The following is a 26,051-nucleotide window of genomic DNA, read 5'->3' on the forward strand; positions in this document are numbered from 1 at the left end:
TATTTTTTTTATTGTAGACTACCTGCTAGTATATACTATGAGTTGCTAATATATACTATGAGTTGCTAAAGTAAAATAATTTTTTAAAAAATCCATAGAAGTCTATTTACTTTGACAGTCACCTTTTGTTTACAATCATAACCCACTTGACTGCTAAATTAAGCCTATGTTTACAGCAGAAAAGCTATCTTGAGCACAGTAACAAGAAAATTATCCATAGTTTAAATTTTAAACTTATATGAAACAAACATATGTAGTTACTCGCCTTTTTCACAGCCCCATTACTATAATTTAAGTTCAGGTGTGAATTTACAGCACATTAACTACCCCATACTAATCTTCCATGTGGTTATTAGGAATGTATATTAATGGTATAATAAAGCATATCCAAGTGAATTCTTCTTTACAGTAGAAGTTATCTTAATGGAGAAAAAGAAAAATGTAGATTAACGTACATAAACAGTATTAAATGAACTTTTAAGAAGTGGACTGAATAATGCATGTATATGATATGTGTATATGATATAGTGTATATGATGATTCACTGGGAAAAAATATTTCCTATATTATTATTCAAACATCCAAAAAATACCCTGCACAAAAACTATGGCAACTAGTCTCCAGCGATGTTTGCAGGATTACATTCATCTCCCTCTGAATCCTTACTGTTATTTTTCCTTCAGCTTTCTAGGATATCATTCTTCACAATCAGATGGTTGAGACTCCATTGCAAGATTTTGCCCTCTATCTTCCAATCACTCAGAGAAATATTTTCATGTTTATTACATTTAAGGCAGTTCAATATATCTCTCATTTGATTGCTGAAAGCACTTTTCCCCATTACAACAATAACAAATCAGAAAATCAGATCAAACTCCTTAAATAATTAGTAATAGTGTTCACATATCACTAACAAGAAAGCTTGATTTTGAGTACATTTTTGTGTATTCAAAAAAATGACTTTACACTTTTGACAGACTGCAAATACAAAATGCAGATTGCAGACAAATATTTTCATGTTTATTGTTCCCATCTCAATGTGAGTGGAACTCGGATGTGTAAACATGCAGATATCTCTTTAGTCATTTATCCCCAGACAAGGGTAGATAAGACTTACACTGTGTCAAGTATATGCCTTCTAAGCATACATTTTCATGGTTTATGTCACCTCTAGGTAATGACTGACCTTGTTATAGCCACTTGCACGGGGACGGATTTTCACTATGAGGACTGCAGAGCCTATTACTCATCTATCGTTCTGACTTCAAAACCACAGGTAGACTTTTGAGGACACAGTGTGAAGAGAGATTATGCATAAATAGTCCTGTACACACACATATTCCAGTATAGATACATTATTACACAGGTCAAAAAGAAATCTGCAGTCTTATTCAAAAAGCTGTGAAGAAAGTTCCACTTCAAAATGAAAATATTTGCCATAAACGTCTCATATCAAATATGTTAGATGTGTCAAATATGAATCAAACTTGTGAATTATACATACAGATATTACAGAGATAATGCCAGACTCTTTGCGTATAAGATGACAATGCCTCCATTCATAGGGTTATATCCTAACCTATTCTTTTTCAAAGAATATACCTAATAAATCAAGAAAGTTGAAATAAAAAAGAGTGCATTGCAGAAGGCTCAAAGTTTGATATGAAATGCTTAGGCTTTTTTTCTTTGACTGATTGGATAGCTTCCACAAGAATGAAATACATGCTAAAAGATTTACAGATAATTACATTGCTGTGTTGTTGCTAAAATATTAACAAACCACTGTCCCACAGACTAAATTGTAACAAATATTGGCACATTAGCTATTGAATAGCTGTAAGGTAATAAAAAAAAAAAGAAAAAGAAAGAAAGAAAGGTCACAGGACACTGGGATTCCAAAACAGAATGTCTATAAGTAATTCACACTCAAAGAAAAATGTCACTTTCCTTCTACTCTCCTTCTTACTAATTACCTTTAGAACACATGTTCAACATTTGGTAGATACTGTTTGAAGGCAATTTTTTCTGGAAACAGCCTCAAGGTATCCTCCACTCCCTTTTCATTATGGGAAAGTATGACCTAGAAATACTGAATAATAACCTTAAACCAAAAAAATATTTTCAAGTATACTCATAAGAGTGGGTAGCCGTTTTGGAGAAAAGATAGATGCATCACTAGCAGAGAAATACAGCTATGTCATTTTTAAAATTATGCAGGAATTTTGTTTCACATTACATAGTGAAAAAATGAGAGGAACATTCTTAGGATGTATTGCCAGATCAACACAGACATAAACAGCTACCATGCATTTTAAGCAAATATTTAAACATTAAAACTTGCTGCAATCTGCCAAATCTCACCTCCCATTAAAGTTAATTGAAATAAAACTATCTGGATCATTTATGCAGAAAAAAGTACTTGAAAATTATTACAAAGTCAAAATTAGCGAGAACCATTTTCTCAAAAATTACTGTTTGTTCAGGAAAGTAAAATTTCACAGTCTGGAGCTATCCTGTAAAATAAGGCATCCACTCTCACAGAACATAGCTGTGGTATGTGGAAGAGTGAAAAGTGCATCATTTGTAATAAACCACTCCTCATAAACTCGGGTTAATTCTACCAGACTACGTATTTTAATGCTAATCCCAAGAATTTGTATGGCCTCAACTTGACATAAGTGATAGGAACCTATCTTTCTATCTTTAAGACATCATATTACGCCACTTATCTAATAGAACAATCATCTATAAGTTTGTGGCCCTAACATGTCATGGTTCTTTGCTTTTGCCTTTGCAAGCAGTTTAAGTATAATAAAAAGTAAAAACATAAAATATAGTATTAATTCATATAACTTACAAAATGATTTAAATGCTGAAAAGCACTTCATACAGGAGCAAATTTGAAGAGAAATACTGGTGCATTTTACACCCCATTCAAAGCCAACCAATATCTTCTTACATTTCTTTCTGTACATTAATGGCACTCCGAATTGGGTGTCATGATTCTTGCCTGAAAGAAAAAAAAAGTAACAGAAATGGTAAGTGTAGTTTGCAATTACAGGGACTGATTCACTACCAACTTTTGCTAGACAGACTTTGCCCACTAGATGAAAAGTAAGTTCCTGGCAGCCTTTACTGTTGAATTCTTAACAAAATGAATGATCCTCTACTTTAGTTAGAACTCCCAGAAAGAAGTTCAAGTGTCTTCCAGACTCTTAAATAGATACTTTCCAAGCTTTCTCTCTGCTGTCAAAAAAGTGAGATTATACTATAATACATGCATTAGCTGCCTTGCCTCAATTCCTCAGGGAGGCCAGACACTGCAGTTTTAAATGAGCTAAACCAGTGGTGAGAAGAAGTGTTGACATCAGCTATATTACAGAGAAGACTGTAGAGGTGTGACCTTCACTGTGAATTCACAGTAAGATGACAACGGATGGTTACCTTGTCACATCTCTACCAATTCCAACTCCGTAAAAGTGGAGACACAGTATGGGTCACAATCTGAGACAGGATGGATTTTAAGCAAGTCAGCCTGAGCCCAAGCAGACAGGGATCTAAGGTCTGTGAAGAGGGAAAAGCCAGGCTACATCTTAGTAGCAAAACAATTATCGAATAAGAGGGCAAAGCTCTGCCCAGACCTTGCTTCTCCCCTCCCCTCTCCTGAGTCTTCCATTAACTCCCCAAAATATAGTTGCTCCCACTGACTGAAGATAGCACCATCTAGTCTATCACTTTTATGACTGACGTATAAAGATACCTACATAATTGTCTCAATTCTGTGACAATTTAACAGCTGGTTAAATGTATGGTTGTCTCTTTTCACTTTCTACCTTTTATTCATTATGTAATATTCGTGTCACCACTCCTGAAGAGTCAAGGAGTGGTGTCTGTGGCAAGTTGATATTGTATACTGTTGCAACTCTTATGTTTGTTTCTTGTATGGTTCCATGTTTTATACAGTGCATAGTATCATCTATGTACTTTGTAACCTCCTCTACTGATGGGGAAGTCAAGCACATCAGGGCCTAGCCTGAAAAATATTTTGTAATGATTGTGTGAAACATTTGATTCCCTGCCCCCTTTCCTCCTTCACCCTTATGCTTGCTATCTTTTTCTCACCATCATGGATCATTTGTGTTCCATTTTAAAGCAACCTCTAAGTCACAGGGTGGTGTTAGAGATTATTCTTTTACATCATTGTCTCATAGCTTGCTGGGGACGCAGATGAACAAGTCCAAACAAGTCTTGGGCAAGGGTTGAGAAATCCTTTGTCTAAGGGAGACAGATAGACAAGACCAGGGGCAAGAGATAACTGCAGATTAATGGCTGCGAAGAGGTCTTTTGTGTGGACTTATGTCAAGGAAGATGGCCATCTCAGGGGGTCTCACATGACTCTTGCTCAAACACCCAAGGATGTCACGTAAACAGAAAAAGAAGAAGGATATAATGGGGACCTACAATCATGAGGTTTAGGTTTTCTGGCAACAGATTCCTCATGAAGCAGAAGAGGTTTCTGACATGAGAAGCCTCATGACCTGCTTCTCTCCCTCCTGGACTTGCTCTGCTCTCTACCACGATGCTGAAAAAGAACAAAGGTGTCTACCATCAGATTCCTCACTACAGAATTCCTGCATGCTGACAGACTCTCCTGGCCCTGCTACCTGAGTCCTGCTGCTTCATCCTGAATTGGCTCTGCGACTTCTTCCTGCTACCTGCTTGCTGCCCAAGGCCAGCCATGCTGTTGCTGCTCTCCCCCCCTGCTGCTTTTGCCTTGGACCTTCAAAACAGCATGCAATGGGACCACTGCTGGATCTCGGTGGTGACTATCCCCACTTTACACTATTCTTGCTTCTTTCATTCTCTTCTCTTTTTCAATTCTCTTCTATCATCCTCCTTCCCCTCTCCATCTCCCTAATTAGGATTTAGAATAAACTGGTTGGACCAACATTTGAACTATTGTTTCTTAATCTCACGCCGGGTATACAGATATTAAAAGAACCTCATCTCCCTCCTATAAATTGGAGTGAGACAGAGATAAAGGAAAAAGGGTAGAGAGATCAGCCCCAAAACAAAACAGCAGCAATAATCTGAGGAGAAACAAACTAATTTACTAAATAACATACCGGAATGCAAGATAACACACTATAATACAATATGATTAGAATTGGAGCTAATAGATCAAATAAAATGAGAGAGAGTGTCCGAAAACTGAAGGCCTTACACTAATGCAGAGGTGAAACGTTCAGTCAGGATGAGAGAAGGGAGGAGAGCCTGTGTCATTTCTTGCAAAATCACCTGTACAAGAAGAAAAGTAAAATTAAAGTCTCTTAGGTGCATGAAGTATCACATTATTTTTATAAACCCACCTTCAGCAGAAAAAAAAAGTAAACAAAATGAAGACACTGAAATTTTTAAGTAAATCCTGTCTCTAAGCATACACTTATTTAGCCAAAACTGCCACCATGTAAAGTCAGCACAATGCAAGCATATTAAGGGAACTACTGACGATGTGCAAAAATTCAGCCTACCTGCATGTTTCTGAAAGATTGGGCCACAGAAAGAAAGTGAAAATATTTTACTCTAAAATATGAGCTGAAAAAAAAAAAAAAGTTCTACTCCACTACTCTACTCAGACGCACAGTAAAACAAATTTTTATCGTATGCTGAAGTCCAAAACTAGGCCACCAAACCCTATAAATAAATGAACAAGTCAACGTCATAAAAGACATTTATTTTGCTTGATACTTCCTAACGGCATTATCTTAATGCTGATATAATCCTGCAGTAAGATATTAATTTAAGATGTCAAAAAATATTACTTCATAAATGAACTGCATATAAAAACTGAAAACTGAAATAGAAAATTCTTCAGGTACATATGATATGTCTTTGGTAGACATAATCATACACTAAAGATCATGTCAAGGTCAAAAAATCTCCCTACAAAAAACAGAAGTTGTACTCACACAGGCAGAACAGAACAGAGGGACTGTAGCCTGGTAAAACTATTTCAAAATTTGGAGTTGGTGGTGAATAATTGGACATCTTGTGATGTTATAAACAACCAAGGCGTTAACAGAAGCCACAGGTAAATAAACAATAAACTAGGTAGTAGACAAACAAATATGACTTTACTTCCATGTATGGAGCAGGTAAGATAGATACTGGAACCTCATATCCATTCCTGCCTGTTATGATTTTAAAACATTGAAAAGCCGGGGAGAGTTCTGAAGAGCCTGAGAGAAAACTCTGCTGTAAAAAAGAGCTGGTTCTCCTATTAAATAGATGTTTAAGAGTACAGGTTTATATATATAAAATCTATACAGGTTTAATCTAAGCTTTATTAAAGAAGAAAAAAAGTAGAAACAGAAACATCTCATGTCAGAAAGATCAGACCATATAAATTCAACTTAGAAGTGAGCCTTTCTATTTCACTGATAAATGTGAATGTCAATCACCATTAACATAACAAAGAACGGTAGGTTTTCCACTTCAGACACTGAAAACAACAGTTTTTCTTAAATATCCTTTAAAAAATATATTCTTTAAAAAACTTACTTAGCTATTTTTCACATTTTTTCTTTATTTCTGTTCAGCATTTTCTAATAATGACAATTTAAATAACTGTGCTCTTTCATTTATTAAAATCATTTAAAAATATATTTTTGTTTTCCTAGATACTCTTCCACTACCTATATGGATTGCTTGCATAATTTTATACAAATTAATTATTCCACCAAAGTTTAGTAAAGGAGCACCTGAGTAAATTCTCTGGGTTATACTACTTAAGATAAAAAATTGTTTCTGTCAAATAAAGCATTCTGGTTATCCCTACTGCTTAAAAATTTCTGAATTTGTGTGGATACGTGTTGATTCTGACCATCACACATTTCATATGGAATTGAAACAGCAGGCCACAAATTTAAATACAAAAAAGCAGGTGTTCAGCATTCCAAGAATGCAAAGGGCTTCTTTTATAAAACTCTGAAACAGTCATGAAACATGGGGATGCCACATCTTGTAGTATCATAAACAACAACTTTCCCCCCTTCAAGTTAATAAAAGTAACAAATTTAAGACCTTGACAGCTTGATAACCTCACTATTTTATGTTTCTGCAAATATTTGCTCAGATACACGCAGAAAGACAGATGTCTTTTTACAGTTCAGTTAACCATGCTAGTGACCTTAGGATTGGCTTATACAGGTTTAATCTAAGCTTTATTAATTGCTTTTTGGAAGTGGCAGGGTTGTAAATAAAAGATTGATTGCTTTTAATAGAAAGCGATAATCAGTTATCATTCATGAAAGTTAGCAGGATAATAAAGAAAACTACAGAAAATTCACTTTAGCAAGACTTCTAGATTTTTCTATATTTGCTCACCCTACTACTAACTCCCAAAGTCAAAGAATTTAAATACACCTATTAAAACATGCACTAACACTGGTTAAATTTGTAAATGAAGTTTGTAAGTACACGTTTAGGAGAACTAGACAGAGAGAAACTTTATACATGGTGATGCTGATACAAAGTCATCATATCTCAGCAAAAGGATAAAATAATCTGTTATGGTGGGTCTACACACAGCCGATGGCTAAAGTGCTTGGTATTAACATTTTACATTTCTCTAATCCAGTACCTAAAGAATCCAGCTCTCTTATGACTTTTGTTAAACTAGATATCTTGTTATGCAGAAAAAGTAGAGCACAATGTAAACGTCAAATGAAGAACTTAAATTATTAATTTAAAAAATCAAAAATATAACCAAAATGCAAAAGACAACAACTACTATTAATACAATTACAGAGTTAGTGATAGTCTAAACATAACAATGTGATTAACAGTACTACAACTAATTACAACTAAGTACTACAACTTAGCCAGTAAAGTCTCCTACTATTACCTTTTTTCAGTGCACATTATTCTCACCTTTTTCACTGCTCCTCTCAAGAGCAAGCAGATCCTCAACAGATCACATCAAAGATTTGGAAAAGTGGCAGAGCTGTAGGATCTACAACTGAAGGTTAATCTTTATGACAGAGACATAAGCAATTCCAAGGTTTTTAGAGCATTTTAGACCTTGCTCTTTTTTCACTGGTCTGTAACTTCATGTCCAGCCAACTTTGCTTTATATGGTGCATTGTAAATGCTAGATAACGATTCTTAATCTTTTTTATTATCCCAAAAAAATGTGGTTTTTTTAGTTTCTAGATTTGTATTACTTTCAACAAACTTCAGTTGTGTTTTTCCAAAGCTCTGGATTACCATCCCTAACCTACAAGTGAAGGCTGTTTGCTAATTGCTATTGTTCAACTGACTGATGTGTCAGTAGACTGCTATCTGAGATATTGAAATTATGAAACCTGAGATGGGAAAAGAAAAAAAAAGGAAAATTATTTTAGTTACACTGCCTCAGAAGTTAGTGAAACTAACTATCATAAAATTAGTATTAGTTATGAATAGATATGTTTCTGCCTGATTGGAAAAGATGATTAAAAACTCTAGAGAAAGCATCTTCTGTAGGCTTTTTTTGTTTGGTTGGTTTTTGCTTTGGGTTTTTTGGGTGGTTTTTTTTTGTTTGTCTGTTTTTTGTTTATTAATGCTTGAATAGATACATATGTTCCTTGGAAATGGTGAATAGGTTGAGATTTAGCTGAAAATCAAGCAGAGTAAAGAAAGGTAGGAAAAGAATTACCAGCAATACAGTTTGTAACAAATTAATTAAGTACTTGGAAAAAAAAAAAGGAACTTAAGACATGACCTTTCTTCTTGCATAGAAAGTAGAAGACAGGTTTAACTATTTGTGCTTCACTAGGGAATCTGTGTATTATCCAGTTCATAAAGAGATCAAGGATTTGAACTTCCAGCTTAATTTTAGAAGGACTGAACTCTGGATTCTAGTGCAGATGCAATACTCTATGGAAGAACTCCACAGAATCATCCTGAAAAAAAAAAAAGAAAAAAAAAAGGTTCTGCAAATGCCCTGCTATGGAACACTATCCCCTGGAAACTAACAGAATAGCACTGCTTTAAATATTTATGAATTAAGCTGGTAAGAATATTTGTAATGTGCATGAAAGAAATTCATCTTGCTTAGGTATCTGGGCAGTATGTCCTACAACTAACAGGGCTTTTCCATTACTAACAACATTTTCAAGTGATGACAAGATAAACTTGCAGAATCAGAAATTCAATAACCTCCCCCATATGTCTGAGCAGAAGAGAACTAGAACCAGAAGGAAATTAAAATTCATAGTGTTTCCTATCTTTACTTCAATATTTGCAACCAGAAAGAAAAAAAAAAAAAAAAAAGCATTACAAAGCAGGGCACAAAACTTTTCCTACAGGCTGTTCTTGACATCTACAGAGTTTACATGAGACCACGCAGGATGAGCCAAAAGACTGCAGATCAGTAAGTTTCAGGCATGTGCTACTTTCAGTATGGCAACCATGCATCACCATATTGAGCTTTTTAACAAATATCTCTGCATGCCGCCTGCTACCTGAGGGCAAATGATGGAATTAATATAGGTCTATAAAAGAACTGTAATAAAGCTAGTAGAGGAGGCTGGGGCTATCAGCCAGGATGACATACCTATGTAGATAAGGTATGAAACCATGACAGGATAATTGATTTCCTGACAGCACAAAAAGACTCAGCTGCAACCTTTTTAATACAGTGCCAAGTAAAGAATGAATTGGGGTTAGTCAGGACAGGAACTTTTCCCATCTCTTTAAAGTCAGAATAACAAGTGGAACAATTTCGTGTACTTTTAATAATCAATGACAGAATAATACACGACCACCATTGCTTTGATGAAATAGTCTGGGCATGTTCAGCAGCGTCATCTGATTGTAAGGCATCAACAAAATCTTATCACAAAGAATTCCTATCTTGAATCACATTTTTAAAAAAATATACTGAGAATTATACACAAATAAATAATGTTTACATTTTCATTAAAATGAAAGACTGTAAAAAGTGACCTCTGATTCAATTGCTCTCAGTCAGAAGACATGTACATACCATTGTATATATGCACATAGGTAATCATAACAAAGGTCTCTCTAAAGGAAAAAGATTCCATGGAGCTATTCTTCATAAAAGATACATAGCATACATATTAATATACATATTTTAAGCCATACTTAAGTTATACTTAATGTAACAACACTCTAACGGTCTATTCAAAGCCAAGATTTAAGGATGTTTATTAAAAACTAGTAGAAAATAAACATCGCTGATGTGATCAAAATCCCTTTTTGGCCTAAGGATCATGCCTGCATTCTAATTAAACAGTTCTGAAGCTGCTAATAATATATAATTAAAACAGTGCTATAAAAGTTGAATTTGTTGGGGATTAAGATACAGTCGGATTATGCCTAATCACAAGTTTCTTCCTGTTTGCCAAGGCTTTATTAAATATTTTATAGCATTCATGGAACAAGAAAACTTGTACTTGATACTAAACAAATGTCATTGTTTTATTGCAGAACAAAAAGTTCAAGATAAATCTTCCACAGTGATCACTTCCTTGATAACTCTGATTTTAAAAATGTAGTATACCTAAGAAATATTGGTAACACTCTCAAAACACTCAATATTACCAGAATTCTTGATTTTGCTTAACTGTCCTAGAAACAGTCAATATCTGAATTTCTTCAACTGGGATTTCTGGAAAATAACGAATAAATTGAAATTCAAATAAAACAAAACTACATCACCTGTAAATATTTCAGTAAAGCAAGGCACACACATCTACAGAGGTGTTTCACTTGGCTTCTTTCTCATCCTATCTGGGTCCCAGTTCTAACCTACTATATTCAGCTGTGCTGGTATAAATCTGGAATGTGCCTTTACTCAGTGCAAAATTAACAGAACTGCACCCCTTTGGATAACCTTTGGATACACCTCAGAGTAAGCCTCAATGAAAAATACTGGCTATTAATGACAAATTTTATTTTGTTTTTTAAATATTGTTAGCTTGGTTTGTATTCTTATTCTAAACTGAAGCTCCCAAAAAATCCAGTGTTTTCCAAGTGATTCACATTGCAGGCTCTTCTTTCTTTTGTTGTTTGTTGGTTTTCTTTTTTTTTTTTTTTCTTTTTTTTTTTTTTTTTGAAGTGGTTACAGAGGGCAATAGGAGTTAAAGTTCCTTCACATATCACTTAAATCACAGGTGAGCTAAAGAGAGCAGTTTTATTACACAAGCTGAATGAAGTATTAAATGTCTATCCCCTTTGATATAAAGCATCACAGAAGTCCTCCAAAACTCAATACATTATCAGACTGACAATTGGCTGAAACACTACTTAAAATCAAAAATAAATGCTTTACCAGAGTAGAAGTGATGTAAATCCTAATGGCTTGAACTTTTAACTACTTTCTTTTAAAAACCTCCTCCACTACTCTCCAGACACTTTTTAAATGAGATGAGGGGAAAAAAAAAAAAAAAAAAAAAAAAGCCAACCTCAGCGTTTAAATTAGAGCTATGGTTTAACAACTGCTTTCCTTTACCCATGAAATACAATCTACCTAATTATTATAATTTCTGTGCTTTTTCCTTTATGAGAAAATATTGACCTTTCCTATAGCAGACACTAAAAGGCTTTCCTGCAATGGCAACTCTGCAGCACCTCTTATTCAAAGAATCACAACTTAGAATTCACTAGGAGAGGAAAAAGGGGAGAGAACAAAATTAAGCGTGAAAAACATGTGTCTGCCTCAGGACTTGACAATGCTGTATTCACAGCATGGTGTGGGAGACCCTGTAACAAGTGATGAAAGCCAACCAACAGTTGTTGGTTTATAATAGGGATGTTGCCCTCAATCTCTGAGGAAGGGATGTGTGTGGTATCACTAACAATCAATTTCTGGGAGCAAATATACAATGCTACTCTGATTCTAAAGAAAACTGAAAAACTTCTGCAAAGGTAAGACAAGCTTGAACAATCTAGTTGAATGAACAAAAGAATAAGAAATAGGATTAAATACGGGAGGATGGCAGCTAAATGCAGTGGTCAGGAAAATCTGTCCTTCAGAGATGGCTGATGCTGGAGAAATAAGAGAAGTCCTCCATGCTTGAAAAAGAAACTTGCCTATATACTGATTCCAAATTCCCCCTATTACCAGAAACATCTCTGTCATTTAAAAACAGAAAAAAGATAAGAAAGAAAACAGCAATGCTTACAAACGTGCTTCTTCATTTCATTTCTTATAATATTGTCTATGCTTTACTAGTGACGTTTTCTAAACCAAGTTTGTAGAAGAGAAAAACATATGGATATTAATCTGTCTCCAGCAATTCTCTCACGTCTTATTTCTTCCAAAACAGAGAAGCTTTAATTCCACTAGAGGGAAATATCTATCTGTGCTAGATCAATAGACCCTGAATGTTCAATTTTTTACGCATCTTCAATTTTCACATTGCACTTGACTCAGCCATCCTCAGAACATAAATACAGAAGTCTAAATGTGAGAATGTTCACAGACTTGGTAAGATTTTATAAAATATTTTTTGTGGATTTGAATGTTTCAGTAAAGATAAACAGGTACTAAAGTCATAACTGCATGATACAATGCTTCAGAAAAAGAGCCTCTTAAGATATTCTTACCCACATGTGTTTGTTGTATTTTACAACAGACTGGTTCTTTTGTTCATGCCCTGACTGCTAAATATGTATGCAGTCGCAAAGAAACAAAATACCATAGTATGGGAACAAGAATGAGTAGCAGGACATAGTAGAACATGGTCTTAAGCAAACAGAAGTTCTGAAAGCTTTGTTCATGAATTCTACAAAAAAAGTCATGAAACCTAGGAGACAGTTTAAAATATAGAACAGTTCCTTCCACTGATGTAAATCACTCTAGCTTCAGAGTTTCAGATCCTCATTCTCAATTCTTATTGAGAATGGGAAAACTCCACTGAACTGAGACCTTAACCACTTCTGATAACAGAATCACAGAAAGGTCGAAGTTGGCTAGAATCTCTGAGGTCAAGTGGTGCAACCCCTGCCTAAGCAAGGACACCCAAAGCAGGAACGGGCCCATGTCCAGGCAGCTTTTGGAGATCTTGAAGGATGAGACTCCACATCCTTTCTGGGCAGCCTATATTAGTACTCCACAACCCATGCAGTAAAGAGCTTCCTGATTTTTAGACAGAAGACCTATCCCGTCCAGTTACTGTGAATGGTCAAAGACAGAACATATATAAACATCTAGAATCTATAACATTCTAAAAACTATTCTCCAACACTTTTTTAATTTACATTTAGAATCAAAGCTCTTCTTTGCCCTTTTGATGATTATATAAACCAAAAGTGGCTCCATTAACTAGTACAAACTAGGTCAAAATAAGGTCCAAAGCTGACCTATTTAGTCCACAGCTATTTCTCTTTTTTTCCCTATTTCCCCTAGAATGTAATGTGTTCATGGTATTTTTTAAAAGATTAACCTAAGATTTTCTTAAAAAACAAACAAGCAAACAAACATGATATCTACAGCTGCTACTCACTTCCTGTCTTCTTTTCAATCTCACAATCTTTAAATCATTTTTCGCTATCCTCATCTGTTACGTTGCTTTACTTCAGGGCAAGTTTTTAATTAAATACTCACAATATTTGCTGTAAAAACATTCCATAATTTCTGTGGTGGCTAAAATAAGATCATAGGCATCTAACCTGTACTTTAGTGAAATGTTTAATTATCTGTCTTCAAAACAGGCAAAATCATAAAATATACCTTCTAAAGGAGATAACAAGCTTTAATTCCGGATGTTTACAACCAAGGGGAATCACATTAACTGCAGATGTTAATTTACCATAACAAGACAGGTCTACTGCGAACTACTCCTTCTTTTAAAAAGAAAAACATTTGAAATAATTATTTTAACTGCAGGTGTTGGTAGTGGCTCAGTAGGAACAAAAGTATCATTTAAACCCATCCGTCTTTCATCTGTGTTTACAACCACAGCTTTATTCATTCTGACAGTAGACAAACATGACTAAAAACAGCTTGTTTACCCACTTGTTAACAGCAGAAAGGCATCATTTTGGGGCCACACTATTGCAGTGTGTTTGTTGTTCTGACTCAAAAGCCTTCCAATTATTCTGATTGAAATGACCATAGCTAAAACCTTTACTAGCTCTCTATATTATCCACTTATTTATGCAACGCTCTGAAAATAAAAATTACTGATTTACGCCATTAATTTTTATTCTGGTACTTGGGTTTGGATTCTGATTAGTATGAAAAGATTCTTAGTAAATCTAAGTACAAACTGTTAACAAAACTTGGGAAATGTACTTTCAATAGTAATTGCGTGCTGCCTGACTTCATCTTCCCAAGAAAACTGATTATTTCTTAGAGTATAAAGACTTATATATGTCTTTTTTAGTACAGTTTCCTTAAAAACTCTCTTGATTAGTGGAATAAATATGTAAAACATTGAGATTAAAAGCAATTTTTCTTTACCAGATAGCTCTTGATTATGACAGTGTTCTGAAAATTGGGCTGATAATTGCTGTTATGCACATATCCTCCAGAGAATGTACATAATTCATCTGAGTATACTATAAACCATGCTAAAAAGTGCTTGTTGCATGAAAAATTGAAATCAACAACTGCAGTGCAAGAACTATCAAACTTTTCCCTGACTAAAATATACTGCAAAATTTTTGGAAAACTGAGACAATTCTGCATGAACTAGAAAGTAAAAGACAGCTTAAGTCAAATGATACCAATTGATCATAGAATTGTCAAATTTAAATCCTGGCTTCCAATATGACATTATTTACCATCTACTAAAAGCAGAATTAGAAACGTATATGCTTATGCTAAACAATTTATTGAAACCTGGCCAAAGTATTACATGTGAAAAGATTTATATAAATTAGTAGCATGAGAGGGGATAATGGCTGGTTGCTCACACACACACAGACAGACAGTTCAGTTAAAGAAATATCTTGGAAAATTTCTCCCATCTACCTCCTTCCTTTTTCTTTGCATATTTCCACATTTTGGTTTGACCTCTTCCTAGTCTCTTTAAATCCAAAGAAAAAAATATGCTAGATCAGAATGATACACTATCTGTAGCTCTGGCAATCCAGAAAATTATTTGTATTCCTCATCCTTCAGTGCCAACTCTGCCACAAGTCTATGATAAATATATGCATACCCATAATCACACAGTATTTTGAAGTATTTTTCTCATGATTTATAAATGTCTATGAACACTGACTAAAGTGTGAGGACTTAAAGAGTTTGGTGATTCATGATTAACTTTGTTTGACTGTTATTACATATGAAATTAATTTGCTTCAGACCTGTAACCATTCCAATCTCATGCATGTCCATTTGGACTTTAGAAGGTGAACAGCACAATATGAATTTTAATAAGAAAGTACGTAAATAATGGATTTCCATTTTCCAACAATTGAATTAAAAATAATGCACTGGTATGCGAATTATTCCTCACAGGTATCTAAATAATTTTTCTTTTCTACTTAGAAAAATAAAAATTGGACTTTTCATTGAAGTTACATTTATAACACAAAACCAGCATTTAAGATCAAGCCATGCCTCTTCAGTTTCACATCTCATACACTATATAGAGTTCATGCAGAATTTGCTATAAAATTGATATAAACATTTAAATCAGTGATATAAAAATTTAAACGTAATATAAAAATGTCAAAAATTATTCTTTCACAGATACATTGGTCTATGGTAAGGACACTACTAACGCTATGAAGATGTCAGTAAACTCAGGAGATGTGATTTGGCAAACAAAAGTGGTAAGCAAGTCTATTAGTGAGATTTTTCCTTGTTATAAAAAAAAATTTGAAGTCATTCTTTTCTCAAGAAAATACAAACCCAGCACAATATCTGTCCCATTGTCTTTTCATTTTACACTGCTTAAAAGCTAGTTTTGATCTTTATCTCTTCCATGCTACATGTCTGTTCTTTATTAAGAAATACATGGAAGCAGAAGTAATTTCCAATTAAGGCTGAACAAAATTCGCATTAAAATTAATGCTCTACATTGGGAATGCTTTTGAATAATTATTGTCACAACTTACTGAAATGTCTGGATGAGAAATTAATCAGTTACTTAAAGGTGCTATGGTAGTTGAATCAATGATTTTTCTTGCTTTTCAGGATGCCAGCTTTAAACAGAATAAAGACTGCTGAAGTCCCCTGTATTCTGCAGTCTTTGTGGAACCTTTTGCTCTCCCTCACTCTCTGTCATCATTATTGAAAAACAGGGAAATTTCTGCACAGTTTTTGCATAGTTTAGGACATTCATCCCCCTTCAGTAGTCCTGGGTGTACCATTCTGTTTGCCTAATTCAACTCTTTGATCACTTTGGGGAGAAGTGGAATAATACAGCAATCAGAATCTCTGCTACCTCCTGCTAATCTGGATGCATTCCTAAAGAGCTCCCATTATGGACTTCAACCTCATTTTGCATCCCCAGTGATGACTGCTTAGTCTCTTAACAGGTGGACACGTCTGTTCTGCTCTGCCAAACTCAACTTACGGTGACTGTGCTTTGAAATATTTGCATAGCTTATTCTAAATACGGTGTGCATCTGTTCATATCCAGTATACTTTGTAATTATGGTTCACTTAAATAAAAAGAGATACTTATATATTTTGCAGTAGCAGTACAAATATATATTTAGAATATTCTAAGAGACCTAAGTTTCCATTAGTTTTGTTATAGTCACTGAGAAATTATGTATTCTAATTTTTCTAAAATCATAGAAATATACAGTATGCAGAGAAACATGGTTTTATAAAAAGGATATATAAGATTATCTAACTAAATATTGTGGAGAGTATGAAGAGTAATTTGGAAGGTAATTATCAAGGTCTCCAGTGAAAATAGATATTTTTCTAGGAATACTCAGAGAAAGAGAGCTGCATTTTGTTGTTGTCCTTTGTAATAATTGGGGATGACTTAATATTAGAGCAGTATTTGTTAATTCCACTTCTTCCCAGATATTTTTAAAATACCTTCCGAGAATAGGATGAAAAGTCTGTGGAAACTCAAATCTGTGGGTTTTATCAGGTTCCTATCTCAAGTTTATTAAGAGCATAAGTCTGATTCACCAGGATGGCTCATATGGTCAATTATTACTTTGGAGAACAGGTAGAATTAAATGCACAGAAGAATTTGTGTGTTATACCAACCTGTCATTTTATGCACACAGATAAAGAACTGAGGACCTAAGAAATACTGTTTTTTACTCTGGAGGCACTTAAAACTCAGGGCACTTAAGACTTCAGCAACAAAATTCTGTATTTGTTCAAGAGCGTCCTCATTTTCTCAAGGCTGGGTGTCTGCTATTCAAATTCTATTCAACTCCGCAAACTAAACATTTCTCTATTTGTCTTATTAGGAAAGCCTCATGTAAAAGATTACATCTGGCATAAATTACCCTATATTTTAGAGAGCTCATTCCTTTAATCCAAAATTCTGGAGTCTTGCCCAAATAATTTCCTAGGCTTTTCAGTGACAGAGTCAATTTCTCTTGTTGAAACAATGCATGAAATAATATATAGTAACACAACTAGAAAAATCCTACCTAACTGTGTATAGAGTAGATATGTAACTATAATGTTATGCAATTAAGGAAAATAGCAATTATGAAACAATATGGCTCTTTATGCCAGCTACAACGCTTTCATGGAAAGGACTATGAGTGGTAGATTTCAAAGTTCAAAGGAGAAAGCTTGAAATCTATTTACATCCGGAAAGAGACAAGATGTACAAGATTACTCACTGCAACCATTTCATAAAGATCTTTTCCAGCATGTTGGCTTTTCTGCTAAGCAACACATCAAGCCATATATCTTGATGATATCAGGGAGTCAGATATCTCACTGAGGCAGATATGTCTTAGTGGAAATATCAACAAGAAGATCCTACAGTCCTATTGTAAAGTGTCATTTTCAATCAGTTTCGTAATTACAAAGTTCTCTAATCAAATACATTTTTTATCTTTGAAGCACATCATCATCTATACACAAAAACCACACATACCCCTAGCTTAAAGAATTCTCTCCTGATTAAAAATCAGTATTAGAAAATGATTTATTAACAAGATCAGATCTTTCTTATATAGCTGAGGTCCAATTTTACTTTCAAATCTGAACTACTGAACATTTATACATATAAACTCAAATAATACTCAAAGATCTACAGTATTCTGACCTTAAATACACATTCAAGTGTGAATCTTCTCCATTCCTCAGTGCCACTTGAATTACACTTGGCACAAAATTCTCAAGGGCCTCCCAGCCCAACTTGGAAATCAAACTGTCTGGAAAACATTTCAGGCAAGACCAAGAACCAACTCATCAAGGACATTATCAGGGATGGGCTTTATGGTGCAGTAGAAAAACTGTGAGTATTCTCCCAAATGCTGAATACAGATCTGAAGCAGAATTCCAGGTAATTTTTTACTTCTAAGTTAAACAGAAATATCTGGGTTTAAGAAGAAAAAAAAAAAAAAATGTGAGGTTGATGGGCCACATTTCCTCTTTTTCATAGACTGGAGAATCTTTGTTTTGTGGGGTTTTTTTGTTTTGTTTTTGCCAAAATCATTATGTTTCCTCAGAAGGTTTTGGTAATCAGAATACTTCAGTCTTCTAAATTTGAGTCGTATTTGGTAGGGTTTAAATAAGATCATTTCCTGTAGATCTCCAGAAGTTGCTTCCCCTAAGTTGTCAGAAAAATAATCTATAGCACATACTCTTTCGGCCACCTGGAGTTTCATCTACTACTTCAGCTGAGTTCATCCATTACACTATCTAATTTAAAGATCAACACTCCAGAGTTATAATTCTCTAATGAAAAACAGAACTAAACTGATGTCTGCATAAAGGAAAGGAATCATGGCCAGCTGCCCTATTAGCTCAAGAGTCCCCAGAAAGTAGTCCAGCTGAGTAAGTTGGCTCCAGGTGGCTGCAAATGTGTCTTTTACTTCTTCACAGTCCAATGGCTTTCCGTTCCAGTGCAAGGTTCACAATCCTATAGTCCAAGACCTTTCCTCCTATGTTGTAATTTTGGTTGATTTAAACCTCAGCATTGAAATTCCATGCATTTATACACACATAAAGTAAGGCAACTATGACAAGTTGTGGTACATTTCGTTACACATTGCACAAAGAAATTATACCCTTTCACAAAAACAACATTCTGAACAAGGAACTAATAAACTGTTATGAACTATTTGTATAAAACAGTTTCCAATTTTTTTTATTTTTATTTTTCCTGCTGAAATCATGCCAAAGATCAGGGAGTACATGTCCATATAAGATTTAAAAGAAGAAATGCAGTTAATATTAAGCTTACACCCAGTTTATATAGTAAATAAATCATTTTCTCTTGATATTCGTACCTCTACCACTTTCTATTAAATACATAAAAATTTAGATGATGCCCATTGCATTTTATCACTCTAGTTTAGTATCAAAAAAGTTGAACTATTGCCACTGATGTCCCTGGCACAGAGTATGCAACATATTTCATATTACTAAGTGAGAGTAAGAAGAAAGTCAAAAACTTTCCTGTAGGCTTTTCAAAGCCTCCATTTTATCTGCTGCTTTTTGCCTTACCTGCTGAAGTCCAACATCCATTTTCTCTTAAATTCCCAAGATGCCTAAGGCATTGTGCAAAGCCTGCACTTAGCAGCCATGAAACTATGTGGACCCATCCCAGTACAATTTCTTTAACAACTTGTTTTATTATGGGATCTGACGCAGTCTGAAATGCATGAGATAAACTTAGAATTTTCTACAATAATTTTCTACTGAAGCAAAAACAGGTGAAAGGAATTTAACTTCTGGTGCAAATTCAATTACCAACCTAATTCACCTCTCTGCCTTTCTGGGATTAAGTAAAGCAGTACTGGGATACCTCAGCAGCAGTGGAAGGAAGCAAGCAATTATTGTCAAGCTTCAGTTATTTGAAAGATGGAAGGAGACAAATAGACGTTTTATAATTAACTCATAATTCTTGAAATAAACTGGGAAAAGTTTTGAATTTAACATTCCGCAAAACGTTCTGAATATGAGATTCTACTATAGTGGCCTATTCTACCCAAGAGAAATAAAACTTCCCCATGAAATACTCTGGACAATGTTGCTAGTGGCTTTTGTTTGCCCATTGCTGAAGAACATATTTTAGAAATGTACAGCAGCATACTTCTTGTACTGAATCAGAAGCTTTGTTATCTCCTTATTTCTTAGAGTCATTCTTGTTACTTCTGCTATAAATGACTTTTAATGAGAAGGAGGTTTACAGTGGAAACAAGGACACTCATTTGTAGGTACTTGCTTTAACTTAGGCTGAAGATAGTCAATTTTACGACTTTGAATTTTCAGAAAGCAGAATTCTATTTTCCAACTCTGAATTCCCAGATATTTGTCTTCCACCCATCTGGGAACTCAAAGACAAGTGAGCAGTACTGAAAGGGTTAGCTGTCCATGCATTTCTCACAGGCACCTTCAGCCAGTAGATCTCAAATATAGCAGTGAATAACCTCAGATCAGCAGAAACCTAAAAGTGGTTCACTGTGCTGTATCTTTTCTATCTCAACTGTCTCACAATCTTGGAAACTATTTGCTAATTTAATTTGTTGTGATTAATACATTGTTCCAGTGTTTCCTGCTGCTATAGTCTGCAGGAGAATTTAGTTATAATGATGACTAAACTCAGCAGCAGATTGTAACAACAGGAATTATAGCATCATTATGCAGAAATGGCTAACAAATTATGCAATTGTATCTACGACAATATAAATTTCAAATATATTAAACCTCTTTTTGTTACTTTAAGCTGCTAGCCTGGGTGCCAGCCAAAAATGTAAAATTTACAAATGCTTTTTTTTGTTGTTGCTGTTCAGAAGACTAGATCTGTATTACATACTGATGAAAAATTTGTCTGTTCTTACAAAAACTAAATGCACATGGCAAGTTATAAGTAGCATACAATATGACTCAAATGTCTTAGAAATGTACTGATAAGCATAGATCCCAATGCAATTTATGAATGCACAAAAATGTCAAGTTAGCAAATTTGAGGAGCTTTACAAAATGAACAAAAGAAGTAGTAAATGCTTATCGGGCATTTACTGAATGGCACTTACTGAAAGGTACAAACAACTGTATTTTTGCTCTAATAAACTTTCACTAGGAATGCACATGACTGCAAAAGGATTAAAAAAAAAAAAAAAGCTTGTGACTGCAATTTGAGAACACTGCAAACACTTTATAGTATTCTAAATAATTTGCCAAGCAATGACAAACGTTGGAAGTAACAGGTGACAAATTACAAAATCTTTTCCAGCCTTTCACATGAAAACCAATCAAGACTTTAATGAACTCCCTTCTCTCCATTTCCCCTAGTCCCCTGATCCTCAACTATTTAACACATTCTAATCTCCACAGGTTAAAGTCACTGAATTTTTTTTCATCCTCAATTTCCCTCTTTTGCCCTATTCCATTTTCAGTGCCCACACTCCTTCCAGCTTACCTAATATTCCTACTATGAGCAGTAGGCTCAAAGTGGCACCTGTTATGAAGTTAAACTCCATATGATTCTCAGAGTGCAATCCTCAGAATGCACTGCATGTCCCAGAAAATGAAAGAACACTTTTGGGAATAAGAATAGCCAACTTCATTCCATCAGATCCAAAGCATCATTTTTTTTTTCCTTCCTATACCTCATGTTTCACTGTCTGCTAGCAGAACCTCAAAGAACAACTCTGAGACTTCTGAATCCTCCAGAGGCCTCAGCACTGAACTGTTTGGAAACCACCAACTGCATATCAGCCTTAGCTGATCTCATCACGGTATTCTTACTGTGGGCATTCCATCCAGGGACACCAGCAACATTATCTTTCAGAACAGACATGTAATCCTGCATTGCATCTAATATATCTAGCTGCAGCAAGGACAAGCTTTCTTATTTTCAAAATGGAGCAGAAATAAATGAGTACAACCACAAACCAAACACCACAACCTTCATTCTGCCCTGTTCCAGATTTTCATTGCATGTTCAATCACCTGCTGCACAAGACTTGATTGTTCTATTGCCTCCTTCTCCGGACCACTTTTTACTAATTTCTGGTAGCACAGTAAAAAGTGCATGTGGGAAGGCAAAAAGAAGAAAACCAAATTAAGTACACTGTTTGTACAAGAGCACACTTCTGACAGAAATAAAATATGTATTGTTGAAAAGAAATGTATAAAGAATAGGTAAGTTATAAGAATAATGATAGATTACCTTGTTTTTATGGGCCTGTGACATATGTGGAGGCTACTCAAACCAAACATATCAACAAAATGTGTTGCATGTCCTTAATTTCAGCTGTGTTTCATCTAGCTTTCCAACGTGGGGATGTATAAATCCTTTTTTTTTTTTTTTTTGGCTCAAAGCTTGCTTCTGAGGTATTTCTTGTGATACACTGACGTGTCTAGGAGACGAGTGATGGGTGTTGTCATGTGGCAATCAATATCACTGTGTGGACAATTATAGCTGTTTGCCTTCGGAAGATAGTGCTCAGGACTGTTTACTGGCAGAAGATCTAGCCTGTGACCAAATAACTCCAGCTTGCTATAGGGACTGGGGGATAATGCCATTGTATCCTGTGAAGGCAAGATACAAGTTGGCATCTCCCTGCTCCCTCTTATCTCCTGGCAAGGCCAGGAAGATAGGAACAAATGAGTTCCCGCTGAGATCCCAAAGCCAGAAGCTGCCACTCCACGGAAAGCTGACTCAACCACTTTATATTTGAGCTGTCACTCCAAAAAAGAACCGACTTAACCACTCTGCACTTATAAGTTTGTACTACCACTGAAAAGTGGCCATCATCACCATCAACAGAACAATGCTCGATGACCCAGCACTACCAAAGTTGAATGACTCAACTATGAACCATGCTGGGTCTATGGTGGTGACTATTTCCCTCTTGCTTCCTATAAAGACTCCTTGCTTCTTCTTTCTTATCCTTTCTATCGCCCTCCTTCCCTTGCCCATTACCCTGATTCATTATAGTGCCTGTCCTTCCCTTCCTCATCTCCATGATTAAGATCTGTAATAAACTGGTCGGACCAACATTTGAACCATTGTTTCTTAATCTCACATCGGGTATATATTAAAAAGAACCTCCTCTCCCTCCTATAAATTGGAGCAAAACAGGGGATCAAGGTAAGTTGATAATTTCAGATCATTTCTGTTGTGGCACTTTTGACAAAATGTCCTTGTGTTTGCATCAGATAGAAAATAATAAGTACAACAGTTCCCTGGATAACTGAAATATAAACTTCTGAGCCTACTTCTTAATAAATGTATGCATTTGTCTTTTGGGTAAAAAACAGCAGATTTTATTCATTTCCTCACTATGTCACACAGTATTATCTCCAAGGACACACTATGGGCATATGTCTGCACTCAAAACAAAAACAAACACATTTTCTTACAGAAATGCCATGCTTCTGCAGTCTCTTGCAGAGAAAATTATAAAGTAGTATAAGAATTTATTGTAATAACTAATTTCTAACTTAGATTATAATTTATTATGAATATTATAGAAATGAAAAATATCATTCAAATTCGTAAAAGTACAAAGATTCTGTTGCTTGAACATATGGATTAGACCCGTCAGCAGCAGAAAGCCTTAGGCAAGCCATATCTCTGTTTTAACTCACTGGAAATGAGTAGGATCTGGCAAAAGCTGTACAAACCATAACATCCCCATCTCAAGAAATTGCATTTAAATTCATATACAGAGTGTACTAGACACTTTATAGCCTATCTTTGGCTATAAAGACTTGTCTTGTGTCCCAGAGAGCTTCTACTCTCAAAGACAAATTGAGTATAGAGAATACAGGATAATGAAAACTAAGTTTCATATAATAACTACAGAGTTTGCAATATGAATTCAGAATAATATTTATTATAAATTTGGAAAGTGTTAGGAAAGAAAACTCACAACGAAAATAACTCCTAGCACAACTGTGCATGTTGAATTCAAACTGAAATTTTTGTGAGGTCTTGATTAGATCAGAGACTTATTAAAACTGTAATCCTGCATTTTTCTTTACTGCTGCTGGATAATTGCTCTTTTTTTTCAAAGAGGAGGTCATGTAATTATTGTACATGTCTTTTCATTGCTCCTTTGAGATTTGCTGGATATGAATAAATTAGTATTATGTAAAATCTCGCATCACTGACACATTACTTCTGAGGAAACAAATAATCTCTTCACTCATTTTGAATGCTGTAATTTTTCTTTGTCTGTAACTGCTTGAGATTATAAAAATGAGCATTTATACTGCATTATCTATTTTAATATTTTAAACAGAGGAAAAGAAATATATTTCCTGAACTAAAAAAAAAAAAAAGCAGTCTCATTTCTTTCATGAATCCAGTGAAAACCTCTTATGGATAACATAAAGACAGGAGAATAAAATGATATGAAAACTCATTTTTTATACTGTTGAAAAGCAAAGAAAGCAGTAAGCAGGGAAGGGCAAGATCAAAATCTGTAAATATTCCCAAGGCTTATGAATGAAGGGAAGAAATTAATTTATAAAGCTGGAAAGAATAATTCACAGCACTGAGGAATCATTGGATGAAGTTTGAAGATCTGTTTCACTCATAAGGTCAGATTAAAAGATAATCATAATACCCTTTTGGCCTTAAGACTGTATGTCTCACTATCCAAAGATGGCAATTCAAAGAGGCTTATTATTTTAATATTCTTAACACTAGAACTCTAGATACGTGTGTTCTCAGTGATCCCCAGCTCTCCTCATCTCCATCCTTCCCCTTTCTTCATGGAAAAGATAGCGTAATACATATTTTTGTATATTTCTAAGTCAACACTACTGTCAACGGTTTATGGGCTGGTCCGGCCCAGTTCCGTGACCAGCAGGGCGGAGGGATCTGCAGATCCGCGCCTCTGGGAAAGGGGAAGCAGGGGACCCCAAAATACTTGAAAAAACAACAGCACTGATCTGAGGTGGAACAAATGATTTTACTAAATATAGTATTAGTAAAATACAATGAGAGAGAGAGAGAGAGAGAGTCTGTTTGAATTGTATAGACCTCACCACAATGCTGGGGTGAGAAGTGCAGTCCAGTTGAGAGACTGAAGTGCAGACGGCGAAGTGCAGATGGCGAAGCGCAGGCAGCGAAGCGCAGATAGCGAAGCGCAGACAGCGAAGAGCAGGCGAAGAAGAAGGATCAGGTGACCTTGCTTGGAGTTATATCCCCTTGCTGACCGCAAAGTCTCCTGGGGAAATGTAGTTCTTCTCCGACAGACGAACATTCGGCAGATATCAAACCCCACCCCCAATGCATTACATGATGTTATGGTGTGGAATACTGATGACCAAAAATCATACCAATAACATAGAATTCAAATATGTCCTAAGAACTAAGAAAAAAAAAAAAAAAAAAAGGCATTTCTCCCTTACACCAGAGAGAGTTTTCTCATGCCACATGTACCTTGTCATATCTATACAATTTTTAAAGACTAACATGATTTTCCAAAAATCTCAATCAGTTCTGAGATCCCAGGTGGATTTCTGTACCAAAAAAAAAAAAAATTTGGACATAATTTATTCACAGTACTATCCTTATGTTTTTAAACAATCTTATAACTTTGGTATTTCTAAATAAAAGCAAATATCTACAACAACATCCTAAGCCTGAACTTATAAGCTTTTAAATTGCAACCTTCTGCACTCTTTTCCATATCTATTTCCTCCTTTAATTTAAGCTAAAAGTAGCTACATTACACAATTTTGCCAACATAGAACTAAAAAGTCAAAAGACAGTTACATTAAGAGGTTAGAGAGTATGATGTGAGTTAATACTGCAAAATGCAAAGATAAGAACAGATCATAGAATCCTAGAATCTCGAGTGGTTTAAGCTGGAAAGGACCAATAAGTTCATCTAATTCCAGCTCCCCTGCTATGAAGTGGGTTTCCAACCAGCAGATTGGGCTTCCTAGGACCCCATCCAAC

The 26,051-nt window shown here is 35.0% G+C and overlaps 1 long non-coding RNA gene across 1 annotated transcript in view; it reads right to left on the reverse strand.

The window, feature by feature from the left end:
* Window positions 1–2,922: 2,922 nt before the first annotated feature.
* LOC122175430 overlaps window positions 2,923–26,051 on the reverse strand; it is a 39,698-nt gene continuing 16,569 nt past the window's right edge. Inside the window, exons 3-4 of the long non-coding RNA XR_006177414.1 lie at window positions 5,225–5,298; window positions 2,923–3,010 (exon numbers count right to left, since the gene is read on the reverse strand). This is a non-coding gene — a long non-coding RNA (uncharacterized LOC122175430). The remainder of the gene's footprint in view (window positions 3,011–5,224; window positions 5,299–26,051) is intronic.

Source organism: Lagopus leucura, unplaced genomic scaffold (genome assembly GCF_019238085.1).
Source record: "Lagopus leucura isolate 7727_CA_CO unplaced genomic scaffold, USGS_WTPT01 Super-Scaffold_1, whole genome shotgun sequence".
Classification (NCBI taxonomy): domain Eukaryota; kingdom Metazoa; phylum Chordata; class Aves; order Galliformes; family Phasianidae; genus Lagopus; species Lagopus leucura.